General features: G+C 30.4%; 1 protein-coding gene across 1 annotated transcript in view; it reads left to right on the top strand.

Moving 5' to 3' along the window:
* Positions 1-1950: 1950 nt before the first annotated feature.
* LOC129606003 (uncharacterized) overlaps positions 1951-7885 on the top strand; it is a 114255-nt gene continuing 108320 nt past the window's right edge. Inside the window, exon 1 of the mRNA XM_055516048.1 lies at positions 1951-2059. The gene's annotated coding sequence lies outside the window, so the exon portion shown is untranslated. The remainder of the gene's footprint in view (positions 2060-7885) is intronic.

Raw genomic sequence — 7885 nt, 5'->3', positions numbered from 1 at the left:
ATGAGTTCAATAAATTAAAATTTAATATATCACACGTCATAATTTTGGTTTGGTACGTTGCGTAAATTTAAATTTAAAACGATGAAGTACACTTGAATAGTTTTCTTTCCAAAAAATATTTCTCAAAATAAAATTTTCAAATCAAATTAGATTATTTCATTGTTTTAATGAAATTTAATTAGTGAAAATTTTCATGAATTTTTCAATTATTTATTGCAAAGAAACCATAAACACATTTCATATTTTGCAACGCTGAACAGCAGTGGTTAGGTTCTTCTACTGTTACCATTTTTTTCTAGACTTCAGGTCAGAAGAAATTTTAGCAGCTTTTAGAAAATAATTAAAAGTCTATTTCATTAAATTTCTGCATTTATAGAAATTTTAAAAAGCTTGCAGTTTCGGAAATATAAGGTGCCAATACTCAATTTTCTTCTAGGGAAATTAACTATTTATTAGTGTCTAAAAGCTGTTAAAATCTCAGACTTTCACAATCCGTGGACTAGAAGAAAAGCGACATCAAAAATTTGGAAAAAAAGGATTTTGGTTAACAGCCATTTTGGACTTTGAGGAAGTATAACTTTTCGAGGGGTGGAGATAGATAAAAACTTTCTTCTACGGAAATAAGTTTCTTGTAAAGATCTATGTACATGTGATTTTTAGCTTTTTTTCTTCAAGGGTGTAGAAGTTTCGTAAACATGTCCTAGGACCGTCGGATGGACAGGCAGATAGTAAAACGAATAAGCACTTTTTTTCAAAAATCTTTTTGAAAAATTTTTGGAAAAGTACTAAAAAACTCTAATAAGTTGGTTTCTAAATTCTAAAGTTGGTTTCGAAATTTCATCAAATCAAAGTTCGGACTTTAATTAAATCATAAGATAATATTGTAGAATTCTGTGATCGAATCATACTCTAATTATTTGTTATACTAAGAACGTAGTCTTTTCAACATATCTAAGCCCACATTTATTTATGTTTTAATACTTTCATTAGATATCTATGTTTACTTCCAACCGCATTGCATTATGGTATGGAAGGTTATGTGATGGCAACAAATTTTGCATTTCAAATTTTCTGTAGAAACGCGTATTCTCCATGGTAGGGAAATGTAAATAAACTATTATTAGCAACCTGCCGCTCTGTCGTTCTTTCTGTGTGTTTATATCTCAAGCTCGGCTAAGCCGATTGTTATATGAGCGGTCAGAAGCAGAGTGGCGTTAGCCACAATGTAGGTTTTTCCGTTTTGCTTTTGAAAAACTAGCAAATGTTTACAAAAGCAAAAGTACATTGAAAAATAAATATGAAAAAAACTATATCGAAACTGGAAATTAATATCACTGATTTTAGAATCTGTACATAACCGATGGCAGCAAAACAAAATTTTTTTTTGTTTGTGGCTTACGTCACTTTATTTCTGCAACACTCACATGTGAATTTGCTTTGGCTATGTCGTGGATTGATCAACTTTAGGGATATATCACGAATTGGGTACTGGACTTTTTTGCGGGCCAATTTTAGATTTTTGTGTATAAAAAGAGAAATAATCAAGTAAATTCCGCGATATTTAATATTTAAATCCAGGATGCTAAAATAATGAACATATAAATTGCTTAGAATTACCAGGGCTCGGTAACCAAACTGGGGGCCGATTTTACATTTTTTATCATATCTACGAAACGGATTGAAGGTAATTCTTGAAATTTTATATTCGGATTTTGATAGTTACCGACATTAACTGGTGGGATTTTCAGAGAATTCGGATGGCACGAGAAGTGAAATTCTGCAACACTTATACTTAACTAACAATTAACACTAAACTTACATTGCGGTTGGTTATGTGCTGACCATATGAGATTTTTTTATATATATATATATATTTTTTTACATACCCAGATAAAACATCCAACAGATTTATATATTATATACAGATAACAACATACCAAAAAATCTGATGGGATCAGCACATAACCGACCGCAATGTGTATTGTCTAGTTAAGTGAAAGTGTTACAAGATATTATAAAAATGTTTGTTAAATACTTCTTTCCAATTTTTAGGACATTAGTAAGCTTATAGTTAACATACCTAGAAAAATGTAATTTTGGCTCTTAGTAAAGTTTCGCTTTGTGTTACCCGAATTCCCTGAAATGCTCACCAGTTAGTTATAGTGAGGAATGTAAAATTGGCCCCAAAATTAGTTTTCGAGCCCTGATCTATCCAAAAAATTTATATGTCCATTTTTTAATACAAGGAATTTAAATATTAAATTTCAATCGAATTGGCTGATTCTTTCTCTTTATATACGCAAAAATGTATATTTGGCTTGTGGTAAACGTCCAGTTGCTCACATCTGATTTTTTCCAAAAGTTGGAAGTTTCGCGGACGATCAAGCAAAGCTTATATCCAGGTAAATCGGTTGAATATTTTCTTCAAAATAGTCAAAAACGTAAAACAGACCCGCTAAAAAGTGCAGTTCCCGAGGCCTGATATATTCCAAAAGTTGATCAATCCGTGTCATAGTCGAAAAAAACTTAATTATAACATTTCATCAAAATCGGTTCAGCCGAACTTGAGATACACGCGTGCCCACACAGACAGACAGATCGACAGGTTGTTAAAAATAGTTTATTTACACTTCCATACCATGGAGAAGTGCGGTCCCACCCAAAACTCGATATACAAAATTTGTTGCCATCACATAACCTACCTATTGTATGCACAATGCGGTCGGTAGTAATAATCACATACAAATAAATATACATAATGCGCATATGCATAATATTCAAGATGCAATTCTTAATATTCAAGATACAACATTCTGGTACGTGTATGTTAATATAAACTAATTAAACAAAAAGATAGACAACATTTCTTACTTTATTCCTGAAAACGTATATCTGTTCAAGAAGTAGTACGACTACCCATTTACATACACTAATGCAATCACTCACTAATGTGAACTGAGCTAATGAGAATTTTTGTTTACAAAAAATTCCCTTAGCTAAAAGAGTTAAGATAAATGTAGGTACTTTCTAATTTTCAATTTTATGCACATAGAAGTTATGTGGGGAGATAAAATGTACAAAATAGATCTACCTAATCTTTTTTAATATATCTTTAAGGGCGAGCTTATTTTATTTTTGCATATATAAGATATAGTGAAAAATATTAAATATTATAAAGGCGAGGAAAAAATTTCTCTAATTCATTTCAGTGCAAGGTTGCAAAAATGAATTCTCATATTTTTCTATATAAATTGTTTTATTTCTATATGACTACATCACGTACTGTATTAGGTACATATGTAGGTATTAGGTGATGTAGATATGTACATAACATAAAACATAACAATACACGAAATTGTTATCTCATATCTCACATTTGCGAGAACAATGACATTTAAATCAAAATGCATAATCGCAAACTTGCTTTTATTACTATTAATTTTAATATATAATACAGAAAATTTGTTCTTATACTTGTAGAATAGTTCAACGCAAAGGTTTCTTAGCCTTCGATACTAACAGCAAGTCTTACAAAGAATTGAAATTAAAATAAAATAACAGAAAGAAATTAAAGAATTAAATTATCATGTATTAATGTAAATTGCCACTTTTTTGGTTACTAAAAAGAGCAAAATTTAATTTTAAATAGTTCAGTTAAAATAAAAAAAGTTAATTTTTATTAAGAAAATTATTTTTAATATTTTGCTTTTTATTTCATTGCGATATCTATAACCAATATTTATAACCAAATAAGCAGTTTTTTGCTCTCCTGAAAACCTATGTTTTTGAGATGCAATAGCTGTGTCCGGGACCGTCGAGGTAGATGTAGTAGTTTTTTTCAATTATATAGCTTCTTTAAATTGAAGTATTACACCTGTGATTGTAGCTTGTAGATTTTTAAAGAAACCGAGTGGGGTAGAAATATCCACCGCAGTCATTCGCGAGTTATTGTAACCTCTCCAGCCCCCACCTGCAATATGCCCGCTGAAACTGGAGAGATCTTCAAGGGAGTTGGACAGCAGTTTGTGACCGCTTAGCAAACCCTGTCCAAAACATTGCGCGCAGTACAGCCAGTATCAGGCAGTTGCAAAGAATGTCCACAGCAATTCCATCACTGATCTCCGAGAAATCTGTACAGTGCGAAATTCGATTTCCCCAGCCTATGCAGGTGATACTTTACCGGGCATTGGCCCGTTAAAGAAATTTGACAATAGCGGAACCCGGTTCCTATTCATCCCCAACAGCTCCGCGGTGAACTTCCCTCATATATTTACGCGTGTCTGGGCGGTCACCATGGCGGAATCCGAAACGGTTATTCTCAGGGTCCAGTCGCTCTCAATGAATCGTGTGGACCAATTTTCGCATCGCCTCACTTCTCTCGCCAGAGAGAAGTTGGTAAGTCATTAGCCGAGCTTCCTTGTCCTTCACTATATAAAAAATACACTGGTGACAACCCAATCCTTACCTCCAATGCAACAGTAGGAGCGATCCTCATAGCCCCGTTCACTCCCAAGCAGGCCAGCCTCCGAAGCTTTTCCAGTTTGGCCGCAAACCTGCGATTCTTTAATTTGTTTTTAAAAAGTTAGAGAATTATTTTATTTGCTCGCCGGTGAACATGCGTTCTACAAAGCTTTTTAGATTTCTCACCGTTAAGAAAATGGAACTCAACATAAGTTGTTTTTATGTTCATGTGATACAAGATGTTAACAAATTATGAGCGGGTCGGGTACTAGTACCCGCTTGTGTGAATTGTCACTTTTAAGCTTAAAAGCAGTACAGGTATTAGTACCCGTTTAAAATCACCACTTTTAAATGACAAGCTAAAAAATATGTTTAATATAATGTTCAAATTGATGTATTATTATTGGGAACGCGTTAGATATAACATCCGGAGCAATCATAACAAAATTTGTTTATCTTACAAATTGCGTTCATATTATGTTTGTGTTTTAGAACTTCATTTATTATGATACTTTACTACTCCTATGGCAATGCAACGCGTTCCTAGACCAATTTGTTATAATGCTTCAATTTGTTTGATGGGACTGATTGATAAAATAAAATATATTTCCTGCGCTACATTCGCACTTTATCAAAGATGACTTTCTTTTCTTTATCAATGATGATTTTGAGTAGAAAATCAGCTTTGATAAAGTGCGTATGTAGCACACGAAATATATTAGCAAAAATAAAAAGTATTTTATTCCGAGTAAAAGGGAATTTTCTTTTCACATACCACTTTTCACATAAAAAAAAATTATATTTCGGAAAAACTATCAACCATTGAAGAATTTTTTTCTCGTTTTCTTCTTTACTGTACATACATATGAATATGCACAATACTTTATTAATCATCTAGTCATTTAGTTACAATTAAATGAAAATGTAATGTTCTTCTGCAAATTTCCCATTTTTTTCTAGAAGTAATTTTTTAAGAAAAAAAGAAGATTGCTTCCAGTTAATTTTTTCTTACTTTGTTTTTTTTTAATTAGAAATTCATGATGCAAACATGTGATAAAATATAGTGAAAAGGAAAAAACAGAAAATTCATTAATCACACATAAAAAGAAAGAAACAAAAAATTACTTAAGTAAATTTAAAAAAAATCTGACGTGATCAGCACATAACCGACCGCAATGTGTATTGTCTAGTTAAGTGAAAATGTTACAGAATATTATAAGAATGTCTGTTAAATACTTCTTTCCAATTTTTTGAACATTAGTAAGCTTATAGTTAACATACCTAGAAAAATGTAAATTTGGCTCTTAGTAGAATTTTGCTTTGTGCTACCCTAATTCCCTGAAATGCTCGACAGTTAGTTTCGGTAACAATCAGAACTCAAATATCAAATTTCAAGAAATTCCAAAAATTCATTCCGTAGATGTGGTGAAAAATGTAAAATCGGCCCACAGATCAGTTTTCGAGCCCTGGTCTTTCCAAAAAATTTATGTATTTTTATTGTTTTAATTCGAAGAATTCAAATATTAAATTTAAATGAAATCGGTTGATTATTTCTCTTTATATACGCAAAAATGTATATTTGGCCCGTAGTAAACGTCTAGTTGCTGACGCCTGATTTCTTCCAAAATTAGGAGGTTTCGCGGATAGTCGGGTAAAGCTTATATATGAAATTTCAAGCAAATCGGTTGAATTGTTTCTTTAAAATGGTCAAAAATGTAAAAAAGGCCCGCTAAAAAGCACAGTTCCCGAGGCCTGATATATTCCAAAAGTTGATCAATATAAGACCGTGCCATGGTCGAAGTAAACTTTCATATAAAATTTCATCAAAAGCGGTTCAGCAGAACTTGAGATACACATAGACCGACAGGTTGCTAAAAATAGTTTATTTACACTTCCCTACTATGGAGAAGTGCATTCTCACCGAAAATATGCAAAATTTGTTGCCATCACATACTCGTAACCTACCTATTGTATACACAATGCGGTCGGTAAAAATGATGCTAACTATGTTAATATTTTGCATGTTTAATGTTTTATTTGTTGTAATATACATACAAACGTTAACTTTATATTACTTTCTTCACGTACACATACTTGTACATATATACGTATACATAAACGCATACGTATGTACAAGTATGGTGTGTTTTTCACCGATTAATTAATTTTTATTTCTTAATAGCAAAGATGAAGGCTCAATTAACATATATTATATGTTAATTGAGTTTTGAGCGAAATAATCGCAAATATTAAATTTTTCTTAATATCTTTGCTTATTGAAAAAAATCTGGTATAAATATCAACACATACTATTACATATTTTAATAAATTTTTACCAATTAATGATTAAATATATTTATAAGCGAACGTGAAAATAAGTAAATATATACATACATATTATGTATGTATGTATATATATGTACATACGTAATGCAACCCTGGGTAAAAGTATTTACTTATGTGGTTTAGCTTAGTAAGAAGACTAAAATTAAATTTCCTAAAAAAATCAACTTATTCTTTATAGAAAATATAAAATACTAAGACATTTTTTTGTATTTTTATTTTAGAATTACACATTTGATATGAAATTGAAGTAGTACAATTTCACTAAAATTTCAGTGATGGGACACGTGAAATCATATTCTTGTCTTTTTGAAGCCATATTATTGAGAGAAATATGCCTAAGTATTAATTTGTATGAAATTTTATAACAACATATAAAAGAAAATGTGTTCAAAGATAATGTTTGAAGTAAAATTTTAAAAAATTTTTTTTTGGCATTTTTGCAAAATAAGTATAATTATTTATGTTAACACAGTTAATAAAAAAGCTAATATCAAAGATCTGGAAAATGCTAACAGACTAATTTCAAAGCTCTGTGAAATGGAATTTATTTCAATAAATATATATATTTATAAAATTTTTTCCAATGTTCAGGTTTTTGATTAGATTTTAAAACTGCCTAAAAAACTTGCATCAAAAAGTAATTTGAAAGCCTCTGCGAATATAGTTATACCGAAAAAAGTGGATTAAATATATTATAGCTTAAGTATGTACATATTTACATACCTAAGCTACAATATTTAAGAATAATAAGATCATTAAACAAATTTCTTTTCAATTAAATACTTTACAAGAGTATGTACAATAAAAATTATCAGAATATTCTACTTAAATGCTCTTTTTTATTATAGTTTAAGCAAACTTAAGTTGGCAGCATTAACCATATTCAAATTTTGTTGGCTGATTCAAGATATTTTCGTAAAATTGAAAAAGGTAAAGAAAAAGTAATTTGATATTACTATATCTCATCTTAAGTAAAAATTTGTGGTTTATAAGTATTAGACTTATTTACCTATAAACACAACCATAATTAAATGAATAAGTGTACATTGCAAGTTATATAATTTTTCCGTTTTGTTTT

The sequence above is a fragment of the Condylostylus longicornis genome, unplaced genomic scaffold (assembly GCF_029603195.1).
Source record: "Condylostylus longicornis isolate FDR11 unplaced genomic scaffold, ASM2960319v2 ptg000016l, whole genome shotgun sequence".
Taxonomy (NCBI): domain Eukaryota; kingdom Metazoa; phylum Arthropoda; class Insecta; order Diptera; family Dolichopodidae; genus Condylostylus; species Condylostylus longicornis.
Note: the sequence above shows the minus strand (reverse complement) of the source record. Positions and strands in the feature narration are given on the sequence as shown.